Below are 25,351 nucleotides of genomic sequence, written 5' to 3'. Positions count from 1 at the left end.
TACATAAATTACTCATTCAGGGGCCCCTGGGTGGCTCAGTCAGTTGAGCGCCTGACTCTTGCGCTTCAGCTCAAATCATGATCTCACAGTTCGTGAGTTTGAGCCTGGCATTGGGCTACACAATGACAGTGCGGAGCCTGCTTAGGATTCTCTCTCTCTCCCTCTCTCTCTGCCCCTCCCTGCTCGTGCTCTCTCTCTCTTAAACTTAAAAAAATAATAAAATAAATTACTCATTCAAAGGTATACATATAGAGTGTACACGTGTATATCTATATACACATATATATACATTACTCATTCAAAGGTACACATATAGAGTGTATATATGCTATCGGCTCCCCAAGGCTAGAAAGGATATTTTCTACTTCTTTTAACATCCACTCCCAATAGTGTCGAGCATGATACAAGGCATACAATATGTGCTCAGTAAATAAACTACTGGGAAAAACTAAAATCCTCTCTAGGTCATATGGAAACCAAGAATCCCGCATAAAAAGCACTGTGTCTGTGGATGCCTTTTACTTCCTTTGGTCTCTTATAAAGGAAGACTCTATCTACCCAGGCTCTATCTACCAGCCTTTCTCTTCTTTCTTTTCTTTACTTCCACAATAAAGACAATCAGAAATAAAATGGGGCCAGGGCAAAACAACAAAGTCAACTTCCAATTATTTGAGTGTAGTTTAGCCACAGCTAATTTTTAAACCCAGCCAACTTATGGACTGCCTACTGCTACTTACAGTATGTGTGTACTCAGGAAACAAATCCTTTTAATATATGCTGAAGCAAAATATAAATAGGAAGGTAAATCTGCTGGGGGGCGGGGGCAGGTAGAGAATAATAATACATTTCCAAGCCAAAAAAGAAATTATTAATTTGTTAACTGATCTACTGTTTTAAATTGGCCAGCTATTACTCTCTCCTTATACTGGCATAGCTGACTGTTGGCATCAAAGTCCACTCTGGCTGCAGAGAGGATCTCTATTTTATAGCCCCCCCCCCTTTTTTTTGGTGTTCAGAAGTTTGGTCTGGTGATACCTGAGGTATTCGAGACATGCTTTCTCCCATCCAATTGCTGATGAACATCCTTGTCATAGAGCCATGCAAGACCCAGGCTCTATCTACCAGCCTTTATAGAACTTCCAGATGTTAGAGACATCTGGAAAGCCCAACCAGTTGTAATTAAACACAGCAGCCCTTTTCAGAAAGCAATGGTTTTTTTAAAATGTCACCCTAGTAAACTAGGTTTGGGTCATTTTTTACATGTGGCCCAAAATGTCCCCTGAAGTTTCAACTAGATATAGACTCTTCAGTTTCTGCCCTAAAATCCTGAGTGAGCAGTGTTACAGCACAGCTGTTAGAGAAACTGCCACTTTCCACCTCAAAGGTGGATGCAATAATGCAGTGGTGAGCCAAGTTATTCCTTCCTACCACATTGTAAATGCTAAACATGTACTAATACAACAGGAATATGGAGAAAGAGCACAGAGAATCAAGATACGTGGGAGTGCTCAGGAGCTGTGGATAGTTTTTATTTTGCCACCATGTGGCATAGAGAAATATAAAAGGTCATAGGACTCCATTGAACAAGCAAAACTAGATCATAATGTAATAATGGATGCCATTTACTGGACTCCTGCTATGGAGCTGGTCTGCCATGTACATATCATCTTGTGCAATCCTCATAGCCCTGTGAGACTGGGATTATCATCTCCATTTTATAGATGAAAACACTGAGGCTCAAGAAAGTTCAGTAGTTTGCTTCTACCACACAGCCAGGAAGTAGAAGAGCAAGGACTCTAACTTAAGGCAGTATGTCTCCAAAGCCCTCCAGCTAATTCTGAGACACACCAAAGTTTGAGAACCACTGCAAGATACTAACCTACACAAGGTGCGACCAAGTTAAACTGAGTAAAGCCCTGTCATCATGAGACACCTAATCATCTCATGGATCAGGTAGAGAGTGTATTGACTCATCCTGGGGATCAGAGTCACGTACAGTGCACTTTTCCATAGAACTTGGAAAAATGAAAGTCTGCTTGTTTTTCTTGTCCCCAGACACCAACATTATAACAAAACTTGACTATACCCTTAAATGGCACTAACACTAAGATTTCTAGACATACCTTAGCAATGAGGTAACCAAATTTTGTTTCTTAGCTGACAGTCGGTAAAGAAGCCTGAAACACAAAGCTTTGCTGCCCCTCAGTACTCTCAATTCTTCACAGACGCTAAACTTAAGATCTTCTTAAAATCCAAATGAAGATGTATCCTGCCTCACATACTCTCCACGAGTAAATCTGAAAATTATCACATTTTACAAATAATAAATCATCACTCTTCAAATTCATCACAATTCACTGACCAGGGAAACTATGACCTTGATGTGCAGCCTGCAGCCACTTTATAAACAATTATCCATGTTTTAATGTTTTATGGGGAAAGGGTGGCTTCTGCTTAAAAAAGAAAAAGAGGGAAACAGAAAGCACATTTGAATTATGGGAATAGAAACAGAGTTAAATTTTACTCTTGACCAGATTTCAACTTCAGTTCACCAAAGAAAGTTTTCATCATAAAATACTGCTTTCAAGTTATGAACAGTGGAAAGGGTACAATTTAGAAAAAGAACAGTTTCTACATTACTTTAAAGATAACCATTCCAAAACTGACATTAATAAAGCCTAGTTAGTATGTGAGACTACATAAAATAGTGTACTAGCATCCTAGTGGCCAAGAGGTAGATTACTTCTTATTACCCCCCTCTTTGGCCATCCTGATGCTAAACCCTCTGCCAAGCATAGACCCACACCTAACTGGAGCTCCAGCATTAAGAAATTTCCTTTCCTTTTGAAAACTCAAAGGTCTAGGGTCTTCCTTCCCCCCTTATGTAATTCTCAGTGGCTTCTCCCCTTTCCCGTCTGTTTTACCCCAACAATTTCCACTTTCCCCAGCCCTCTCTCTGTTAGTGTTCACTTTCCCACCCAACTTAACCATGAACTCCTCCTCTCTCAATCCCAGATGCTGGCTAACGCTGGAAAACAGCTCTCTACCCCACTGTGGCCATTCTATTCCATCTCAAATGGAGCTCTCAACCTAGAATCAATGAACCAGTCCAGATGTCCAACCCATGATTAGTGCCTCTCCTCCATGCCCCCACCCCACCCTCCAATTCTGGCCCAAGGCTCTAAGGCCACTGTTCTTTATCCTGTTTCACTCTGGAATTTCCATAATTCACCTCCCTATATCTAGGATTCCTCCCACTTGCAGACTGGAAAAACTGGTGTATTCCCACTTTCTCCTTCTTTCAAGGCCATTCTACTTAGGTCGGTGAATTCCTTCCCCCATTCGGTATCTTTATTTTAGCCTTAATTTTACAACTAATGCTTAGACTTGTAAGCCCTGGATCTCGGCTAACCTCTGCTTCCTGGGCCTTCCCAGGGCAATGGCTATCAAAGGCAATTTTTTACCTTCTCTGACACTAGTTGCAGATGACATCTGAGTAAACACCTTCCTCCTTTGCCTCGTTATTCCACCCTCTTTCACATCCTGCATTTTTTTACCCTATATACTATCTCTAAATTCTCTATTTCCCTATGGGTCAATATGTGTATTTTCTTCTTACATGCCAGTTTCTCTCCAACCCTATTTTTACTCAAGATGGTCCTCTCTCTTGCACCAAACCTAGTTATTCTAGTATGGAAGTGTAAAGAGTCTTAAGGGTTCTTCAAACTTTACTTTGGAAAACATTAGCCTGGAGATTTCAAGGTTCCACTTTTTCCTTAGTTGACCCTGACCTGAAACCAGCAATGATCATTTTTTCCCCCCTCCACTGCCTAAACAACCCTCTTCCTGACTTTTGTTTTTGCCTTCCTTTTTTCTGGTATTCAAGTCCTTTTCTCCCATAATTCTGCTCCCCTAAAAGAAGCCCCTCTCTGAAACCCATAATCCAGACTCATCATGTGAGATTCTCTGCCACCTGTGCTAAACATTTTTTTCCTATGTAGTGAACTGCAGCAGGAATAAGGCAAACAGACCCCTGGAGGAAACCCTTTGCTTCCCAAAAAAGTCTAGGCCACTGAGAGTCGATGTCCTACCAGCTCTCAGTAATCAAAACAGCCAGATCTCCAAGTGCCCTTGGTGCAGCCACCATTTCCTCTGGAACTCCCCTCCACCCTGCCCAATCCAGACTCCAACCACAGAACTTTCCAGGGACATAGCTTTCCTCTGCCCTATCCCAATAATTTGTTGTCTTTTCCTTATGGTCTATTCTAAAGAAACAGTCCTCCTTAACCCCTTCCTCCATCAATGATTCTCAGAGCCAGAACAGAAAGAATCCTACCCTTGCTGCATAGCTAGTAACAGGGCCACCCGTCTCCAAGTCAATTTGAGTAAGGCTCTGTGTCCCATGGCCTGTGCCTCTTGTCCTCCCCATCTATCCCAAAGGCAGCCGCTCCAGTTGCCTTATCAAAAGATGAGCCTGCCTATCAACAGCACGTGGCTTAGTCAAAACAACCATGTCCCTCCTAAACTCTATCAACCTTCAGATTCTCTGAACTTGAGTCATCAAGCCCCCTGCTCCTCCTAGCTCCCCCAGTCCTTCCTACTAACTTTGCTACTCCATCAAAATTTTACATGTTGCTCTCCCAACTTTTTGCTTCTATTTGAAGCTTCTGGGTGATTTGGGGGATTGGGTTATCCCATTTAATCCCCAGTGAAATCCTCCAAATTTCTTTCCTGTGTACTGTCCTCTTCAGTACCACCTGGTGACATCACCATTCAATTTGAGTACCCCTAAACTCTGCTCCATCTCCCCCAGAACAAAGTTCCCCCTATCCTAACATTCAAGGACAGGTCAGGTAAACAGAGAATGAGATGACCTTTAAAGTCCCTTCCAACCTTGGGATTTTATTATCAACCTAATCCACTTCCGACACCAAATGCGTCCCCTGTTCATCTCCCCAACGTTGGGCAGTGTGACTTTGAGAAATAGCCTTCTAAGTTGAACGGGCCATGCGGCCAACCAGGGTAACGCTAACCTACAACTGCACCCCCAGAAGTCTCACCAAAGATTTTTGCAATTACATTCCACTTCTGCGCTATGAGAACGACCTCCAAACTGCCCTGAGTATTCAGCTGTCGCACGAAGTTGTCAGGCCCTCTTCCCACTCTTGCGTAAAGAGCCCCTAAACCCTGGGCTAAGACGTGTCCTCGCCAAGTGACGCCTGTCCTTACTATCTACTCTAGAAGACACCAAGAACGAATAAGTATCACCACCACATCGACAGCTTCCTACAGCCAACACTGAAAATTTCAAAACAATAAAACAAAAACAGTGCTTCCACTGGGGGAGGGGGGAGGTGCAGGCGGAATAGAAGGGCACCTCCATGGCCTGGGCTGTTGGCCTCCCGGGTTTGCAGTGTGCTTCCCTCTTCCTTTCCCCTCTACCACATCTTTCCCTACAACAATCTCCCGCCCCTCCATAACACGAAATCCCCAGCCGAGGTGCGGTCGACTCCTCCCAGACTTACCCCGGACGTCCCTCTGGCCCAGCCTTCCCCTCGGCGGGACCCCGGCGAGGAGGGCCCCCTCCACCGTCCAATTCACCTCCCTGTCCCTACCCGGGCCTCTGGGCGCCCCTGCAGGACTGTGTCCCGAAGCAGAACCTCGAGGAGCCAAGCCCACGAGGCCCGTCGCGGGACCCACCCCCCCTTCCTTCTCCCAGCACCTCGTCCTCCATGCACCCGGCCCCCGGGGCTCTTCGTCGTCGTCGTCCGGGCTCGTACCGCCCCCCGTCGGGGGCTCCACCCCCCGCCTGCCCCCGCCCCCAGGACGGCCCCCTCCCCACCACGCACCGCCTGCGCCCTCTGCCCCTGCACGGGACTCCCTTTGGCCTCTGTTCCCCGCCCAGAAGCGGCGGCGGCGGCGGCAGCAACGGCTGCAGCGGCCCCAGCAGAAGCAGCAGCGGCGGCGGCAGCGGCGGCGGCGGCAGCAGCGCCGCCCCGGCCCCGCCCCGCCGCCCGCCGGAGCCCCACGCCCCGCCCGCCCGCCCCGCCGCCGGACTACTCCCCCCGAAGCCCACCACTAAGCCCCCCCCACTCCCCAGCCGCGATCCGCTCGAATCCAGCTCCGCTGGGCCTGCTGTCTGTTCCTCACGCCCCTTAGGACTCGGGGTGGGGGAGCCCTGAGGTTCGCAGCCATCCCTCTCCCTCCTTCAAGGGCTGGGGGATTGCCCCTGATCCCGAAACCCGGCCCCGTAACCGGAGCCTCCCTCCTTCCACCCCTCGGCTTCGCTCTCAGACCCCTTGCCTCCAGGCCTGGCGCGAAGCGGGTGTAGAGCTTGCACGCCGGATCTCCCCATGGCTTGCCGGGGCTAGTATGAATTGCCCCCATCTCATCCACCTTCAATTTAAGCCCCCTCCCCGCCGCGCCCGGCCCGGCGGCCCCCGCCCCTAGAGCGAGGGCAGCGGAGCCAGGGCGCTCCGAAGTCATCCCCCGCCTTTTTTCCAGGGACTCGGATAATTGCCCCTGCCCCCATCACAGCACTCCCACTCCCGAACCCAGGCCCCGCCGCCACCTAGGGGGTACCCCTTACCCTATGGTTCCCGCACCCCAACACCGGGGAGAAAGCAGCCCTGAAGAGCAACCGTCGCACCTCCCCTCTGAGGTTGGAGGGTATTTTCTCCAGGTCTCTTCAAGACTTCATCACGGACAGCCACCCCCCCCCCCCCCAAAACAAGCCCTTTCTCGCCCTGCCCTCCTGGCCAGCCTCCCTTGGAATCATTGGATCCTTGAATTGGAGGGGGGGCGGTTAGGGCCAGGTAGTTAACAAGACGGTAGCCTCCACCTCCCTTTCCAAGGAGTGGGGTAATTCCAATGGTCCCCCCCCCAGGATCAACCCGACCCCCGTTTCCATGGAGACCCCCGCCCAGCCAGGAAGAAGACTCTCAGATCGTGGCGAACAAGTCTCACCTGGCTAAGGGAGAAGGGGGTGAGGAGGGGGTAGGGTAGGGCAGCGATGGGGTACGAAGGTGGGAAGTGGAGGGGAGCTGTCCCGAAGGGAGGGGCGAGGACAGAGCGAGCTCCAGGGAGCGCTACGTCCGGGGACACGAAGAGGACGGCGCCCCCGGGGGGCAAGCAGAGCGGCCGCGGGGCGATGAAGGGACAGGGTTGGGAAAACGCTTAGGATAGAAAGAAGCGGGTGGGGGGATATGAGAAAGCCGGGGAGTCAAAAGGGGTGGAGGGGTTGGGGGAGAGAAAAAAAAGACGCACCTGTTCCCGGGTCGGCTCCGCGGGGAGGCTCAGGCCGCCACCCGGGCTCCCTCTTACCCACTCTGAGCCGCCACCCGCCTAATACTGCCCCGATCTGGTGCCCCCCCTCCGCCCCTTATTGCCACCGACCTCCTTCTCCTCTCTCTCCGCGGCGGCGGCGGTCGGACTCTAGGAACTGAGAGGAAGAAGGGAGGGCTCGGCAAAGCGGAGGAGAGACAGAGCCACACACTGGCAGCAGCCGCGGCGAGCGAAAGAGTGAGGGGGAGAGCGGTGTGTGTGTGTGTCTGTGTGTGCGAGCGAAGCCTGGTGGAGTGGGTGCCGGTCGCAGGGCTCGACGGGAAGTGGAGTCCGGCGGGGTTCGCGGGCGGCGCCAGCCGCCGCTCCACCGGACTACAACTCCCAGAATGCCACCCGCCGGGGGGGGGAGGAATGGGGAGGTGGAGGCGAAGGGAGGGAGCGAGCAAGAGAGGGAGGGACGAAAGCAGGGAGCAAGCGGCGGCGAAGGGGGCAGAGCCAAGCAGCCCCGGTGACACTGGGAGGGGAGGGGAGGAGGAGGGGATCGCTCCGAGGACCAAGCGGATTCCGGAGAGGGAGGCAGCAGCAGTGGCTGCAGCAAGCCGGGCAAAAAGCTAGACTCCCAGGAGAGGCGGAGGCGCTCAATCCTAGGGGCTGCAAGAGCCCCACGCCCCCCCCCCGCCCTCAACGCCCCTCAAATGGGAAGGTTGAGGAAGGGAAAAGATCAGGGCTCCAAAGCCAGGGGTTTCTGTCTCTTTCCCCCAACGCTCTCCACCATATGCCCCGACCTGACTTTCTCAGGCCACTGGTGCCCGATCCAGTGTGCAAATCCAGAGACCCCAGACCTCCCCTGCTGGGCATCACAGAACGGATACATTCAGTCCCCTTCTCCCAGGGGCCTGAGGGAGGCTCCCCTTGCTAGCAGGGCGTGACTCCCCCCTTCTTCCCGCCCCCCCCCCGTCGTCGCCACCCCCCCCATCTCCCTCCCCAGAGCCCCTCCCCTGAAGCCCGAGCTCGCTTCTCCCTACCTTACTAGAAATGGAGTCCCTCCGGGGGCGACTACCCAGCCCCCTCCCTTATACTGGGTCCCTGCCCACCAGTATCTCCTTAGCGTTGCCCCCTTCACCGAAGTAATAGTGGGGGCGACCCGAGTTGGACTGGTGGCTACTTTCCCTCAGAGACTAGCCGTCCTTGGCCACGCCGACCCTGTGTAGAGATAGAGAAGCACGTTAATACCGCCCCCCAAAGTTCGGATCCCCGTGGAAATGGCTTACAAGGAAAGAGGGGTTGGTAGTGGAAGTGAGCTGGGGGTGAATCTCAATCCTCAAACCTCGTCCTAGGCGTGGAAATCCAGGGATTCCTCCCTTTCCTTAAAAGCCATCAAATCGCTTGGGGTGGAAGAATGGAGTTAGATTATCTAAACCCCAATGTCCACATGACTCGAAGCAACGCTACATGTAAGAATAAGATACGAACTAGGCTTCTGCCGTGGGAGGGAGAGTATACCGCCGCCCCCCTCACCGTCCTCCAGCCCCCAAACACATACCCCTAGGAGAGTCAGATGGCCTAGGAAGGAGGGGAGGCGGTGGGAGTGCTGGAGAGTGAAAAGGTTGTGACGGGGAGGGTCCGCGGCCCCCTGAGAGCAAAATCCAGATGCTAAGAGGTGGGTGGGGGGTGCGGCATAATTGCAGAAGGTGCCTTTCCTAGCTTTTCCCGGAATCGCCGCCGAACACCGTCTAACACTCGCAGTTGCTTACCAGTCCGTCCCCTAGCCCCATTTGTGCGCGTGAGGCGGCCGGAGCCCGGGAAGCCGGGGCACAAACTCCGCGGAAGCTGGCCTTCGCCGCCGCCGCGCTGCCGCGGGCCTCCCTCCCTCCGCTGGCGGCCCCGCCGATCTACCTTCGCCCCCGGCCGAGGCCAGACCCCGCTCGCAACTCCACGCCCCTACTCCACCCCCGGTTCCCCCCCCCTCACCCTCTCCCCGCGGGTCCGGCCCAGCCCCTAGCGCCGCCCCGCCCTACCGCTCGGTCCCGAGCCCAGCAAGTGCCCCGAACTCGCCCCCCGCCCCCACGCCCAGGCCAGTCCGGCGGGGCCTGGTTTCCCCCTCCTGCCGCGCCCCGCCCCCGAATCCACGTCCTACTTCGCCACCCAACTCGGCCCGGTCCGGGTTCGGCCCGCGCCCAGGCCACCAGAGTCTCCGGTTCGGTCCGGTGTACGGCCACCCACCCCGCCCTTGCCTGGGTGCCGGCCTGGCCCGCTGCCTGCGCCCGCCGAGCCGGCCCAGGCGCGAGGTCCGGGTCTGGGTCCCGGTGCCGGCCTCGGTCCTAGCGGTGTTGCCGCGTCTCGCCACGAGGGCTCGGTCCACGCAAGATCCGAACCCGCGCGGGGTGGGGGCCAAGGAAAGCAAGTTTCTTTATCTTCCCTCCGCCCCCGCCGCAGGGCCGCGCCATCCCCCACCCCCCGCGGCGCCCCCTTCACCTGGGCAGAGCCCCTCGGCCGCTGTCGCAACTTTGCTCTTCTCCACGCCGCCGGGGAAGCGGGCGAAGCAAGAGGAGGAGGGAGGTGGCGGGGGGGGGGGGGGTGCTGGGATCAGGCCGCTGGGCTCCGGGAGGACACGTGGGGGAGGAGGGGAAGGAGGAGGAGGAAGGGGGGGCGGGCCTGCAGTTCTCGGGGCTCCCCCTGCCAGCCCCGGGAAAGCCGGAACCTCTCCCGGCAGCCGCAGACCCCGCACTGGCCACGGGGGAAGAACGGAGCCACCTTCCCCGGCCAGCCCCCGGCTCCAGGAAGGGGGGGCGAGCAACGCCGCTCGGGGTCGGAGAGTGAGCGTTTTCACTCGTGCTTTATGTATGACTCTCTCTCTCTCCGTTTAGCCTCCGTGTTGGGAGGGGGGGCGTGGGGTCTTACATGCGGGGGGGGGGGGACGCCCTCGCCAGACGCCCCGCCCCTTCCCCGGCCCCCCACTTCCCTAACCCAGGCGACCTCGGTGCAAGGCTCTGACGCTCGGGCACCGAGGCCGCCCGCGGGCGCGGGCGCAGCCCCAGCCCCAGCCCTAGCCCGGGCGCCCAAATGGGACAGGTGCTGGGAAGGGAAAATGCCGGGGCTCGCAGCCTCGCCTCGCGTCTCCTGGGCGGCCCACCCTTCGTGGCAACCGTCCGTGCCGCACATCCCCGAGACCACCCTCAAAAGGCAGCCCCTAGCCCGGGAGTGGAGGCATCCTGGGGCGGGGGTGGGGGGGGGGGGGTACAAGGAGCGAGAGGCCCTAGGGAGGAAGGAGGAGGGGGACGAAAGATCTGTAAAGGGGGAAGCCTGCACAACTTGGGGCTGAAAACCTGGCTCGAGGAAAACTCCGTTTCTGCCCGCCCCCGCCCCCCCCCCCACTTCCCGGGCCCCTCAGTCACCAAACCGAATCCCCTTGACCCTTACCCTTTACCCTAACGACTCCCCGCCTGGCCAAAGGAATAAATCCTCGTATGTGTTTACATCCCAGGCCATCCCCAGAACTGAAGGGCTGAGAAGCCTGCGGTCCACATTGGAACTCTGATGACTTTACATTAACTCCGAGGAGAGCAGCTTGCGAAGAAGCTGAAGCTGCCGGCAGACTTGCTTTCAGTCTTAGGGTGTTTCTTAGCAGCTCCAACCCTGAGCCCGCGGTTGGGACTTCAAAGGCATCGCCTCAGCCTAAAGGGTATTAGGGGAGGTGCCCAGCAGTTCCTGGAGGGTTCAGGGCTTTGTAAACACGGAATGTGAAATGAATAGCAGGAATTTGAAAAAAAAAATCTTTATGTTCAGATGTATTGATATTATTTATTATATATTTATCCATACTAAGGAAGCCAGAGAGTCATTTGAACTAGAAGGAAGCCCTGAGGGATTAATGTCTTCCTCCTCCCTGCCCCCCTCCTTTGTCCCAGGCCCAGAGGTTCCATCTCTAAGCTATGGGGTGTCTTCTCTCCAGTGGAAAGACTTTAGAGATGGCAGGTGAGACTTGCCTGGTATGTCTCCCTCACCTGGTTTAAAGGAGGACTATTGCGGAGGAGGACAAGCAACTAAGGTAGCAGTGGCTTTGCTGTTGTGAGGCCTGGTGTTCTATGACCCCTCCTGCTTGTCCTCACCGACCTCAAAATCTACTGCCAGCAATGTGGACATAACACTTGCCATTTTACTTTGCTTTGGGAACTTCTTCACTAGCTGTTTTATTTGGCCATTCCCATCCTCTTGTGCATCCCCCACACCACCCCCCCCCCCCACACACACACACATTTTAAAAAGTGTTTGGCCGAAGTTGCACCAAGGGAAAGTGAAAATTTGGAAATGATTTCTTTAAACTAATCAACCTATGAATTCAAAAGGCTTTATTAAGTTGTGGGGGATCACCTCTATTGGGCCTGATAAAGCAGGCTCCACCAATTCTGCTTTGATTTAAATTGGCTGTCTTCACTGATTTTAATTTATCTGGTAATTACTAAATTTCCACTTCTATTAAGGGCCTTAGGGCCTTGGGGCTACTTTGCTCTTTGGTCAGAGGCTGAAATGGATTCTGGACACCTCTGTTCCCACTCGTCTGTATCTCACCATTTGGCTGCATCATTTATCTGGTGAAATGAAGGTTGGGGCAAGATGGTTATTTCCTGGCTGCAGCTCTAGCTTCTCTGAGCCCTTTCCTGTTGGGGGCCACGCTTCCTGCCCTACAGGAGGTGATGGGAAATCAAGGAGCAGGGTAGAGAGAGCTGTGGGAAACCTTGTAAAGAATGTAGAGATTAATGATTATTTTATATGAGGCTAGAACCACAACATAATCATAATAATAATAATACCTCTGTACAATGTCAGAGTGTCTACCAAGGCCTTTCACTTGTGTTATTTCATTTGTTTCTCACTACAACCCTCGATTTTGTAATTGAGGAAACTGAGTCTATGGGCATCTCTGAGTGGCTTGCTCAAGGTCACATGGCTAGTGAATTCCTGAACCAGGACTCAACTCCAGTAATCCTGACTCCACATCCAGAGTTCTTTTCAATATAGTATATAACACCTCCCTTTAATGCCAAAATGTTCCTTTTCAGGCAGAGTTTTAAATAATTGTTTCTTCCATCAATAACAGCTCCTGGCCTAGGCCTGGACTCTCAGAGAGCCAGCTTGGTGTATTGGAAAGAGGATTGTTTGGAGAGTTCTAAGAACCAGATCCTAGTTCTGTCTTGTCGATGGCTAGCAGGGGGACCTCAGGAGAGCCCTAACATTCAAGTAGTGCCAGCCCAATTCCAGGTACTGTGTTTTGAGTCTTCCTTCCAACTCCAAACTATGGAAATCAGTGCACCTGTCCTACTCTCACAAGCACACCCCAGAGCATCAAATGAGATGATGGATGGGAAAGAATTGTGTGCACCATAAACTACTGGGCTCAGGCAAGTGTTACTATCATCAGTGTCAGCATCACCAGCGTCCCGAGCACAGAGACCTAGGGGTGACATCTGCCTGGGCTCTGCCCTCCTGAAGCTGACCAGACAAAATAGGGCATTTGGGGCTCCCCAGCTAATTGAAGCCTTAAACCAACCTCTGACTTAATTCAGAGGATAATTGCTTCAATTTTCTGCTTTGTTCCAAAAACAGAGGCCTTCCTTATCTGTCTGGTAAAACAGCCCACTCTTGTGACAACAAAGACTACGACAGCAATGACAACAACAAGGACAACCATTTCAGTGCTTTAGATCTTCAGAGTGTCAGAGTGAAGCAAATTTGAAGCTTCCGGTCCTCCCTCCATCCCCTTACCCCCAGTCAGTTGAAGGTGAAGCCAGGTTTGGAAGTCAGAATCTCAGGACTGCCAAAGCGTTCATTTTAAGCCACCTCAGTTGAAAGCAGACTAGGGGAGAGAAGGGTACCGAAAGAGCCTTGCAAATTCGGGAAAGAGTGAGGCTGGTACTAAGGCTGACAGGGCTGACCATGAGTTACACACTATGTGCTCTACAATGTTTCCCTTTACGTTCTGGGAGGGGCCGTGGGGGAGAATTCATTGCTCCTGTTTGCTCTTCATATATCTCAAGCACACAAAACCTATTACAGCAGGTTACTGCTGGAGATGCATTCCCACAGCCCACTGCATGCTGAGGAAGGCCTGTTCTCTGCCCTCTAAGAGCCCTGGGTCTACTTGGGGAGACAGTGTGTCTGGTTAAACTTAACTCTGTAAACAACTAACAGCCTTTCTGGATTTTATAGCCAAAGGGGCAAAATGAGGAAGGGGGCTAAAATCACCCCAGAGGCCTTTCAAGGTCAAGCCTCCTTGCTTCCCTAAGACCCCCAGGCACTTAACAAGGTTCTTAATCATACAGACAGTGTTAGAGGTGGAAGAAACTCTAAGAAATCATCTGCCCTCCTGAAAAACTGGCTGTCGCGGTCCACTGCCAACAAAATCAAGTGTATAAGCCTTCACCTAGCTTCCAGGGTCCTCCATGAACTGGTTCCAGCCTCCTTCCCTTCCAGGCCCCTCACAAAGCCTCTGTTCTCACCAAACCAGACCTCTACCATTCTTGGGACAAGACAAGCGCTTCCTCCACTGCTCCTTCAGCATTTTCTAGGCCCTTCTGGGCTTGTTGAAATCCCACTCAACCATTACTCAAGCTGGCTCTTTCATGCCACTTTCCCTGAACCCCCACTCCCTCCCCATTGAAGTTAACAGCTCCTCAGAGGTTTCCCCCACCACACTGAGCTTGGCCCTTTGTTTAGCACTTCCACACCCTGCCTGTCTCTCCAACTGGATGTCCACTTCCTTGGATGAAGGAACCCAGTATTTCTCAACTGTGTATTACAGCCACCTTTCTCTCTCTGCCCCCCCCCCCTCGCAATATCCCCTATCATGGCATGGAGTAAGCTTTCTACAAGTATTTGGGGTTTTTTTTAAATTTTTATTTATTTTTGACAGAGAGAGAGAGAGAGAGAGAGATCAAGCAGGGGAGGGGTAGAGGGAGAAGGAGAGAGAGAATTCCAAGTAGGCTCCACACTGTCAGCACAGAGCCCCATATGGAGCTCGATCCCACAATCCCATGAACCCTGAGATCATGACCTGAGCCAAAATCAAGAGTCAGATGCTTAACCAACTGAACCACCCAGATTCCCCTCTACAAGTATTTGTTAAGTAAATGAATGAATGGATGATCTAATCTAATCCCTTTATCTCATAGTGGGGAAATTGAAGCCCATACCTGGCTTCCCTTCCTGCCAATTAAAGACTTGGTTTTAAGTTTTAGCCTCCTTTAGTCTTTCTCTTCCCGCTTAGTGGATATACATACACTGTCTCTAAAGTTATACAGACATGGTTTCAATCCTGGCTCCTTCACTTACTAGCGATATCAACTTAGATCCTTGATTTTTGTCTGAGCCTCACTTTTCTCATTTGTAAAATGGAGACTAATAAATACTTCCTGAAAATGTTACAAACATCAATGGAGTTCTTGTATGTTAAGCACTTAGAACAGTGCCTGGCACCTAGTAGATGCCCCATAGTAGTTGATGGGTTTTTTTTTTTTTAATGTTTATTTATTTTTGAGAGAGAGAGAGACAGAGCACAAGCAGGGGAGGGGCAGAGAGAGAGACAGAGGGAGACACAGAATCCGAAGCAGGCTCCAGGTTCCGAGCTGTCAGCACAGAGCCCAACGCGGAGCTAGAACCCACAAACTGTGAGATCATGACCCTAACCCACTGAACCACCCAGGTGCCTCATTGCTGGGTTTTTTTTTGTTTTTGTTTTTGTTTTTTTTGTTTTTTTTAAGCGTGAGGAGTTTTTAGAGTTCATAACTTGGGAGCACCTGCTTAATTCAAGCATGGGAATAAAAGCACAACTCAAACATAATGAAAAGAAAGGTGTATTTTTGGCAAGGGGAAAAGAATAAAATTTAGCAAGACCTTTAAGCAAAACTGTTATCTCTTCCCCCAAAGAGGCTAAAGAGTATTGAGAATGGTGCCCAGTTCAGTGGCCCACATTCAGTGGGTGCTCACCCAATTTCGCATCCTCTGGCTGTGGTGGTAGCTCTGTGTAGGCTTAAAGATGTTGGAATGGGACTGAGATGCCCTACCTAATTTACACATCGCTATGCTCCCTCTTCTCCATGAGCTTACACCTGAGTCCTGTTCCACCTGCTAAAGCCTTCAAGTCCTGCTCCACAAAGCTTTCCCTGAATGCTTTGCCTGTGAATTCTTGGCCCCGCAGGTAAGTACTGCTTAGCACTTAGTGATTTTCTGTGCTCTGTGACTTAGTACCTCCCCATCTGAGGGCAGGCGCTTTGCCATAGAAAGCAGCATCTCCCACAATGCCTGGCAGTGTTAAAGCAGACAGTACTCCATGAAGACTTTGGGATTGAATTCACAGTAGGTGTTCAGTGGGGGCATGAGTCCCCTCAAGTACTGCCCAGCATTCAGTTTCCCAACCCCCCAGTCCCCACATACTCACCACTTCTCAGACACACCACTCACATGATGCCCCAGCCTTTTGAGGAGCCATCTTGTCTCTTAGAACTTGTCAGCATCTGGAAGGCAAGGGCCACATTTTACTGTGTCCTCCACACAGCCCAGCATAGCAATTCCAACATAGTTTTGCTGCTATAGATAACTTGGTAAAGATACATTGTTATTGTGTGTTTATATGTATCCTTGTGTGTCTGTTCTTGCTCATTAAAGTGCAAGGGGCTCTAGGGGGAAGAATTGTCCATCTTGGGAAGAAAGTCACAAGATGATTTAAAAATAACTAGAGACATGGGATTCAGATTTTTAAAAAATCCAGGGAACAGTGTTCCACCGTCCATACCCATTCAGCCTAACCTCTCACACCAAATTTTCTCAAAGTTTAATATAGATAAGAATCACTGGGGGGAGCTTGTTTAAAATTCAAATTTCAAAGCACCCTCCCACCCAGGGTCTTACTGAATAGGTCTGGGGTGGTGCCTCATACTCTGAATTTCTAACAATGTCTACTGAGAATTAGAAACTAGAGGGCTCTTGGGCTACACCTTGAAATACATTGAGCACTTTTCCATTTTCATCTTCACCAGAGATCCCCAAACTTTTTGCTACCAAGGGTTTTATTATTTCTTTCCCCTCATGGACCCCATTAAACATAGTTATACATTGCTTAGAATGTACCAGACATTGTTCTGAGGATTTTACAAATAGTAACTCATGTAATACTCATAACAATATCATAAGGTAATTACTATTATTTTCCCCTTTCACAGATGAAGAAATTGAGGTACAGAGAGGTTCAGTGACTTGCCCAAAGTTGCCCAGTAACTAAGTTTTTTTAATTGAGGTCAGGTTCAGGTAATATAAATTAAGCATTTTAAAGTGTAAATTTCACTCTCATTTAGTACATTCAAAGCTGGGTGCAAACACCACCTCTACCTGGTTCTAAAACATTTTCATCACCCCAAAATGAAACTCCATACCTGTTAAGCAGCTGCTCCCCTTTCCTCCCTACCCAGCCTCTTGCCAGAGAAAATTCCTATCTGCTTTCTGTTTCTATGGATTCACCTATTCCAGATATTTCATTTAAGTGAAATCATATGATCTGTGGCTTTTTGTTTCTGGCTTCTTTCACTTAGCACAATGTTTTTGTTTGTTTGTTTGTTTGTTTGTTTGTTTGTTTTTAAGCAGGCTCCACACCCAACACAGAGCTTCAACTCATAACCCTGAGAACAAGAGTCGCATGCTGTACTTCCTTGAGTCAGCCAGGCACCCCGACATAATGTTTTTGAAGTTCATCCACATTAAAACATGTATCAGTAGTTCATTCCTTTTTATGGCTGAATAATATTCCATCATATGGATGTACCACAATTTGTTTATACATTCTTAGCTAATAATTTTTGAAGTTAGTATCTGAATCCAGGCAGTCTGTTTCCAGAGTTGGTGCTCTTAACCCTCTGTGTTCAAAACACTTATCTGCTTAAACAAGATGTATTTTCAAGTAATAATTTGTCATTTGAAAATATATCAGATATGGGGTGCCTGGCTGGCTCAGTCGGAAGGGCATACAACTCTTGATCTCAGGATCATGAGTTCTAGCCCCATGTTAGGTGTAGAGATTACTTAAATTAATAAACTTTAAAAAGTAAAAATGTATCAGATACAAATAAAACTTTGCCAGAACTTCTGATCAGCCCGAGATAGTCATACTGAAGTCATTCAATTCCAGCTAAAGCCAAAAACACTTCATGTTGTAGTTAACCTCTGCAGCTTTGTGATGTATGTTTCACTTAACTTTATGAAATACAGACATAATTCATAGACTCTCCCCCAGGCTTTTATGGGTTTGGAGACCCTGGTTTAGGATCCATTGATGATAAATCCTTGCAAGGTGCCCCAGTCAGCAGAGAGATTCCATCAAGTTGCTCAGAGGACTCTACTGACAATCTAGAAAGCGGGCTCATGCATGTTAGAAAGTTTTTCCACACCAACAAGCTAAATAAGAAAGGAGCTGGAGCTTAACCTTTCAGTAAACTAGAAAATTCCAAAATCCAGGAAGTCATTCTACTTGAATGTACTAGTTAACTAACCAGGGTTTTCCCAGCAAGGATACACAGGGCCAGGCCATATACCGAGGACAAGTAAGACAGCCCTGTAGCAGAGCACCTGGGTGGCTCAGCCGGTTGAGCGTCCGACTTCGGCTCAGGTCATGATCTCACGGTTTGTGGGTTCGAGCTCCGCCGCGTAGAGCTCTGTGCTGACAGCTCAGAGCCTGGAGTCTGCTTCCGATTCTGTGTCTCCCTCTCCTCTCTGCCCCTCCCCCACTCTGTCTCTCTGTCTCTCTCTCAAAAACAAACATTAAAAAAACAGACAACCCTTTAGCTGCCCCCTGCAAAGTGACAGCATAAGTTGGACTTGCCAGGGAGGCCTTCTAGATCCAAAGCATCTGCTCTAACAGAACCTGAGGTAAGAATGTTATTCCCACACAACACTGATTGCAGGATTTTTCTCCTGACTTTTTGAGTGTGTGTGTGTGTGGGGGGGGTGCGATTAGGTTCGTGTCTTTTCTGGAGTTTGTGACACCTTTGCTCCATGTCTGAGAGCCTCATTTGATGTCCTCAGCACCTCCCCCTCTAAAGGGGTCCTTCATTACCCCATCAGAGATTAAACAACCAGACTAGATTCAAAACCATTAGCCCTGATTTCTCTTGGCAGAATAAAATGAACATCAAGGAGAACCTTGAAGGGAAAAAGATTCCACAAAACATGTTGCTAGAGAGGTGAGAGAGGAATGGTGAGAGATGAAGGCTTCTTCATTTTTGTAGCCTCATGGCCTAGCAGAAGGCCTGGCACAGATGAGAAAGCACTCAAAACATGTTTGTTGAGTGAATGACTGAAAGAGAACCTTCTTGTTGGTCTGGAGGTCATTATGGAGGCATTGTAGAGCTGCTGTGTGTGGGGACAGAGAATGGAGTGAGGTTGGCATGTGTCTGGAGCGGCCTGCCAGAACCTACACAGACCGTGTTTTTCTCTGCCTGAAAATTTCTCTCAGGCAAAGTTCTCAGAGCCTGCAAGTCTCAAAAGTAGATTTCTCTGAGCTCACTGTGTGCTTTATTCTACTGAACTCAAGTCAGAGGAACTTAACAGTGGCATAGTGTTGTAGGGAGAATCTGATGAGAACACCTATATAAAAGCATATTGAAAAAGATAGAGAGCCAGAAAATTTTTATTAACTTAGCCATACTGGCTTCACATGATCTAAATGACCCTTTGTGCCATTTGGCCAGGTAGCTTTCTACCTATGAGTCTTATCACTGAACACGAACATGTGCAGATACCCCCGCCCCCAATATACACTTTTTGTAACGCAGCAAACTCTGTTTGCCAGACTCCAAATAACCACAACCAGCAGAGAATCAGAATGTTCTTTTTGCAATACAGTGCAATAATCCCTTACATTCATGTGGGGCTTTGCAGGTCACAAAGTGCCTCCCCATCCACGACCCCATCTGTTTGTTGATTGATGTTCAGAATAGTCCTGAGGCTTTGCAAGAGTCTGGGAGGCCTTGTGAAGAAGCAAAATAGCAATGACACATGTGGTGCGAGTGGCCTTGGCTGTGTGCTGGGTCTCTGAACACCAGCCCACAACACTCTGTTGTTATGGCAGAGACATCAGGGGTACAGTGACTTGCTGCTACAGACTTGCAAGGATTTACCAGCGCTTAGGGGACACGGCTGGTGGGATGGGACTCCTGAGGCTGAAAGAAGCTGAGATGCATTTGCACGTGGTTGGCACTGTCGTGGCAGCAAAGGAGGCAGAAGGTTTGGATCACCCCTCCCTCATTTCCTTCCATCAGTCATTAGATGAGCAGATGTTGGATGCTTGAGCTCCTTCCCCACCCCCCGCTTGTTCTGAGTATTGAGGGTACAGAAACAAACAAGACTTGTCTCCTAGACCTCTCTGGCCACATGATTCATGAGGACTCCCCTTCCAGTCTCTTCTTGTTCATTATAGCCAGGGGACAAATGTTGAGGGAAGGGGTTCCACCTAATCACTCCTGTCCATTTCCCTTTCTCCCTCCCTCCCTCCCTCTCTCTCTCTCTCTCTCTCACACACACACACACACACACACACACACACACACACGATGCTTTACTCAGGGCCTCAAAAGCTCCCAGGTTAACCGGTCTGTGTCACATACCTCAATTAAGGAGAGTATTGAATAAACCAGATCCACGAGAGAAAAACAAAAATTTGTAATACATAGTAATAATAATGGTATATCCCATAGTAATAATAATGGTAATCACATCTGTATAAAACTTAATAGTTTACAAAACACTTCCATCCCTATTCCTTGATTTGATCCTATGTCCTGTCATCATCTCATATCCAAAGACCATCTTCTGATTGTGATCACCAGCTGTGAGTGAAACTAGACAAAGGCAGGGCTAAGAGTCCTGCCCCTGGTTTGTTTTTTGCACCTTTTTTCTTTTTCTCTTCCCTCTTTCTCTTGCTGTGCTGTCTGTGGAGCCTGAAGTTGCCTATGACTCAGCTTCCCCGACTCCTGAGAACCTGGAAACCCAGGGAAAAGGGCTACCGATCAGTAGCCCCCCAAGCCTTTGACTTCTGCCAGAATTGGTGCCCTGGGGAGAGAAGACTTTCCTCTTTGGGCAACCCCAAAGTGAGCACGAACCCACCTCAGCAGATTGGGCAGGCCCTGCAGAAAGGGGGAGTTTTAATAGAATAAGGAAAGGAGTGGAGCTTTTAGTACGATGTGAAATGGGGCTTTGAAGCAGGGGAGGCAACTGCTAAGTACAGGCTTTGCAGAGTGCAGACATACCAAAGGAACCTGGTGCTTGCGGGAGAAGATCCTAGTGAAGGGCAAGAGGAGCCCACTGGGTCGTATCCACTGGGTCTGTGGGCCTTTTTTTTTTTTTTTAACCTAACTACTTCACTCATCCCCATTACCCTCTGTACCTCCACATACTCTTCATTCCTCCAGCCTATTCGCTGAGCCCCCATCTACCCCATTCCTCTAGTGTAGCCCCAATTTTCTGAGCTGAAGATGCTTTCCGTGAAAGGCCACCCCAGAGATTCTCAAGCCACCCCAGCCTAACATTCTCAAACTCCCCTATCCCTTTTTCTACTAGGTACTTCGTCCATAGCAATGGCCACACCAGTCATACCCTCCACCTGGCCCAGTGCTGGCCCCAGATGAGAGTGCCTGAGAAACTCAGGAGTAATAGCGGGTATAAAGCCACTGTGTTCTGGTGGTTTGCAGCAGTAGATCAAAGCCTGTCCTCTTTGGTAGGAGGGGTCAGGGCTGTCTGTCCTGGCAATCTTGAGCAGGGGCTGAGGGGAGGCAAACAGCAGGGAAAAGCTGCTTTTAGCTAGTGGCCAGGTTAAAAGGGGATGGTGGTGCTGAGTGGCTGCCATGCTGGGCTGGGGATGAAGACCCACGACCCCCTCCTCCCTGTATCCCTGGTTGTGACCGGCAGACAGTTGAATCTTCCAGCTTTGTCCAGCCTTGGAAACCTCTTTGCATCAGGAAAGGAACTTCATTCCAGCCCAGGAGCCCCTGGCTGAGCCCTCTTCCAGCCCTTACACTGACATTTGGGGCAAGTCGAATTAGCACTGTCGCTCAGGCAGTGGCAGCCAGTGCGGGGTCGGGAGTATGTAATTGCAACCACTTCCTGCCCCAGCTTGCCCTAGGGCCGGCCACGCCCCTTGAGGACAGTAGGGGCGGGGCCCAGGTACAGTGAGGGAGTCCGATTGGTGGGGGGGGGGTTGCGGAGCAGGGCGGCTCTCAAGGGAAATCAGCTGAGACTCATAAAGGAAGGGGGGTGCCTTCAGTTCGAGCCAGCCAGCCCGAAAGGGCCGGGGCCTCAGGGCATTCTATTGGCACAGTGCGTCGCAAAGGAGGATCCAGAGAACAGTCACTCTCCGACTGTTATATGACTAGTTCCAATATTAGCTTTATTCATGAGATCTGAACACTCTCAAGCCCCAAAGAAGAGGGGGAGGGGAGAGTTGGGGTCTACACCCATAGGGACGATCTCCTCTTTTGGCTTGGCACCGCTCTCTCTGAGCAAGTTAGGACGGAGAGAAGACATTAGGGGTGGGAGCTGCTGAAAAGACTCTGGTGGTACACAACACCAGAATTTGTAAATGCCTCTCCCTTCCTGGAGATCCCAAGATTTGCTGTTTGTATCATTGGTCTGTGTACCCAGGTCTTGGAGTGCCCATTGTGTACAGAGCCAGTCCTCCAGCAGGTAGAATGGAGGTACAAAAGAAGCAGACAGGTGGCTCCCTCCCTTTGGCGAGTCAGACATCAACTGGGCGAGTCAAAGCGTGCACTCTGTAGTCAAAGATGGAGATTGTGGTATTAGCTGTGTGACCTTGGGCAGCTTGTTTATCTTCTCTGAGCTTCAGTCTCCTGGTGTGTAAAATGAAGCTACTAATACTTGACTTACAAGGTTGTGGTAAAGGTAAAGTAAGACACATATGGGAAAGCGCTTTGAAAGCTATGAAACACTCTATGAAGGCAAGGGAGGGATGATGCTCTTGTTAAGTGGGGTGGAGGTGGGAGGCAGGACCCTGATGGGTGAAAAATGAGTAGGCACCAATGATTAGGGTGCAAACTCTCCAGGAGAGTGTTAAAGTAGCATGCTGTAATGAGGCTACCAGAGGCAGGTGGGGGGTTAAGTCTGCCTCGGCTTCTAGTTAGAGGTGGGTCTGAGAGGAGAGTCCCCAGGGAAAGGCGGCCAGGCGAGGTGGAGAAAAAGCCATAATTTCTCTCCTTTTGAGAAGAGCTTGAACGGTCCCAGTTGCCTTAATCATGCCCATGTGAAGAGAGGCCAGCGGTGGGTAACGAGTTTTGTTTGGGGGGAGGGGGTTGCCTGTCAGCCCTCGAAGTGTAAGGCAGCAGCTGGAAGCGAGCCGCTTACTCACATACCACGCCTGCAGCGTGCACACGGCTCGCTGGAATGAGCCCGGAATGTCTCCTCTCCTCGCCCTCTGCAGACGGAGGAGAGCCGAGGGGAGCTGGGCGAGTTGAGCACGTTAAATGACAGCTGCAAACCTATAGCCTTCTCCATCCTTTCCTGCTCTGGCAAGGGCTGCCCAGGCCCAGGGTGACCCCTGCCCTCCCTTCCCAGACCGGCAGCTTCATGGGGGTGGGGCCATCCGCATTTGCTAGGTGAATGTTGGGGGAGGGTGTGCCCGGGTATAGTTTTGTGGCACATGCACCCACGTCTATGCATGTCAGCAGCCACTTGTGCAGATCCAGGCAGTTGTCTGCATACAAACATGTGTCATACATGTGCATGCTCCAAGTGGCGAGAATGCGGGACTGACATTTTTGCTCCTGTGTGACATTGGACCTTCTCATCTGTAAAATGAAGAGCGTTGTACCAGAGCATCTTGGAGGGCCCTCTCAGCCCGAGTGTTCACTGTTTCTACTCGCAGGGTTGTGGCCGCCTAAAAAGTCAGGGCAGTGAAAAAAAAAATCAGCCAAACCAGTTGTGACGCTGGCTGTCGACACTTCAGATGTTTAGGTTTGGTGATTCAATTTTCAAAAGGCCAGTTACTTGGCATCATGTAACATCTGTTCGCTTTCCAAGGAGTGGTCTTACACTGACACTGGGACTGTGGTATGATGGTGTTTGTCTGCTTGCTCTGTGTGTGTGTTTACACATGTGCAAGTGCATCTATGGGTGCATGTTTAAATTGCATCACAGAATATTAGAGCTGAACGAGATCCTGGAGGTCATCTAATTGAATCTCTTCCATTTCTAGTTCATTTATTCAACAGCCCTTTTGTGAGCTAGGATCTGTGCAGGGAGCTGCAGAGATAAATAAGGCATAGTGTCTGCCCTCCAGGAGCTCACCATCTAGCAAGGGGGAGAAACATGTAAACAAGTAATTACAATGCCATGTGATAATAGAGGTATGAATCGTACTGTGCTGTGGGAGAGTAGAAGAAAGACCAATTAATTCTGCCTGGGGGTAAAACTGTCTGGGACAGTTGCACGCTCCACAGCTTGTGAGCTTTCCCCTTCACCTTCCTAGTTCCAAAATATTCAGCCTGTTCTCTACCCCTTTCTCTCAGGAAATCTAGGAACATGTCTTCACAACCTGACATACTAAGATCCACATGGCCCACTGGAATCCACCCTGACCTATACCCATATCAGCTATAGGCCAAGAGAGGCTTGATTGGGCTAGCTGAGGTTGCCTGTGGCACGGGTTTAGCTCCTGTTGGGGTGGGGATGGACAGCAAGAGGGAGGCCAAGAGAACTGAGAATTCAGTCCTTCCTACCTGGCCAAAGGGGAGAAAGGAAGGAGATCACCTTCTGCAGGGCATGCCCTTTGCGTTTTCTGCCCCAGGGAGGGGCTGCATTACCCACTCGCTCTACCTTGCCGGGCGTCCCTGGTGAACAGCAGTGCCCGATAATGAGAGGGTTGCTGAGGATAATGGGGTAGCCTTAGTCAGTGTGGAGGGCAGATTAGAGCGGAGGGCAGTTCTAGCAGAGGCAGGGGAGACAATAACCCCGGGCTGGGCACCAGGTTCTCCCACTGCCCTACCTGCCCAAGAGATGGCCGGGGGCGGGGGGGGGGGGGGGGCGGTGTCTAACCTCCAGACCTCCACCTCTACCCAATCTAGCGTCTTTCTCCCTCTCCACGGGCAGAAGGCGAACCACCCTCGGGGCCTACCACCCCACCAGGGCGGGAGCACTCCCTCCCGTCCCACTCCTGGATCCATAAAGCCCGGAGATGCTACAGCGAAGGGAACCCTGGGAGTGTGCCTTGAATGACCCCCAAACACATCTGGATTTTTGGAGTTCAGGCCAGCCCCCGAAACGGACCCCAGGGAAGTGCGCCAGAGGGAGGGGCGAGGGAAGGGAGAGGCTGCGCGGAGTTAAGGGCCTGCCGTTTAGGACTCCCGGCCCCACGACTAGGACCGTCCCAAACTTCCTGTTTCTTCCGGCCGCTCTGACCCCGGGGCTGCAGCTCCGAGATAGCTCGGGGCCTGGAAGTGCATGCTGGGTAAGCGCAGACGGACGGAGTAGGCGAGAGCTGTTCGCTGTCGCCGCGGCGGCGCAGGGCCAGTGTGGGCGCGCGCTCGGCTTCCTTCCCCGGCGGTCACGCTTTGCATGTGGGATGGGCAGCGGGCAGGTGGCAGGGAGGCCCCCACGCCGAGGGCTCGGGGCGGAGCCTTCGCCGGGGCGGGGGCGGCGGGGGAAGAGGGAGGAGGCGGCCCGAGGGGCGGGGGTGTGGGCCGAGAGTTTCTGCATTTTCAAGGGAAGCGGAGTTGCCTTCGTCGGAGGCCGAAGTTCTAACCGACCTCGCGGCGCGGAGTGCAGGAAGTCCTGGAGGGGCAGCGCGGCCGGCGCGGCCCCGGCCGGCCCCAAGCTCTCGCGCCCTCCTGAAGCTCTAAGGGGGTCTTTTAGGATGAGTTAGAAGGAAGCCCTTCTTTACTCAGCGGGGAGAAAACTTAACGAAACTGGTGACCTCCACCGCAAAGGTGGGCCACGTTGAGGATTAAAAAAAAAAAAAAAAAGTGCGGGCAAATGCTCGACTCCAGAGAGAAACTAAGGCGATCCCAATCACTGAGGG

At 51.2% G+C, this 25,351-nt stretch overlaps 1 protein-coding gene across 7 annotated transcripts in view; it reads right to left on the bottom strand.

Annotated features, from left to right (window-relative positions):
• Positions 1-9,828, bottom strand: part of BCORL1 (BCL6 corepressor like 1) — a 63,843-nt gene extending 54,015 nt beyond the window's left edge. For 2 of the 7 annotated variants that reach the window (XM_042973782.1, XM_042973789.1), the window contains exon 1: positions 7,396-7,609. The gene's annotated coding sequence lies outside the window, so the exon portion shown is untranslated. Of the gene's footprint in view, positions 1-5,722; positions 5,754-7,266; positions 7,371-7,395; positions 7,610-8,309; positions 8,488-9,038; positions 9,144-9,759 lie in introns of those variants that run through there. The other 5 variants (XM_042973783.1, XM_042973784.1, XM_042973786.1 and 2 more) reach the window with 5 other exon arrangements.
• Between the last annotated feature and the right edge of the window lie 15,523 nt (positions 9,829-25,351).

Source organism: Panthera tigris, chromosome X (genome assembly GCF_018350195.1).
Source record: "Panthera tigris isolate Pti1 chromosome X, P.tigris_Pti1_mat1.1, whole genome shotgun sequence".
Taxonomy (NCBI): Eukaryota; Metazoa; Chordata; class Mammalia; order Carnivora; family Felidae; genus Panthera; species Panthera tigris.
This window is presented reverse-complemented; position numbering and strand designations above follow the sequence as displayed.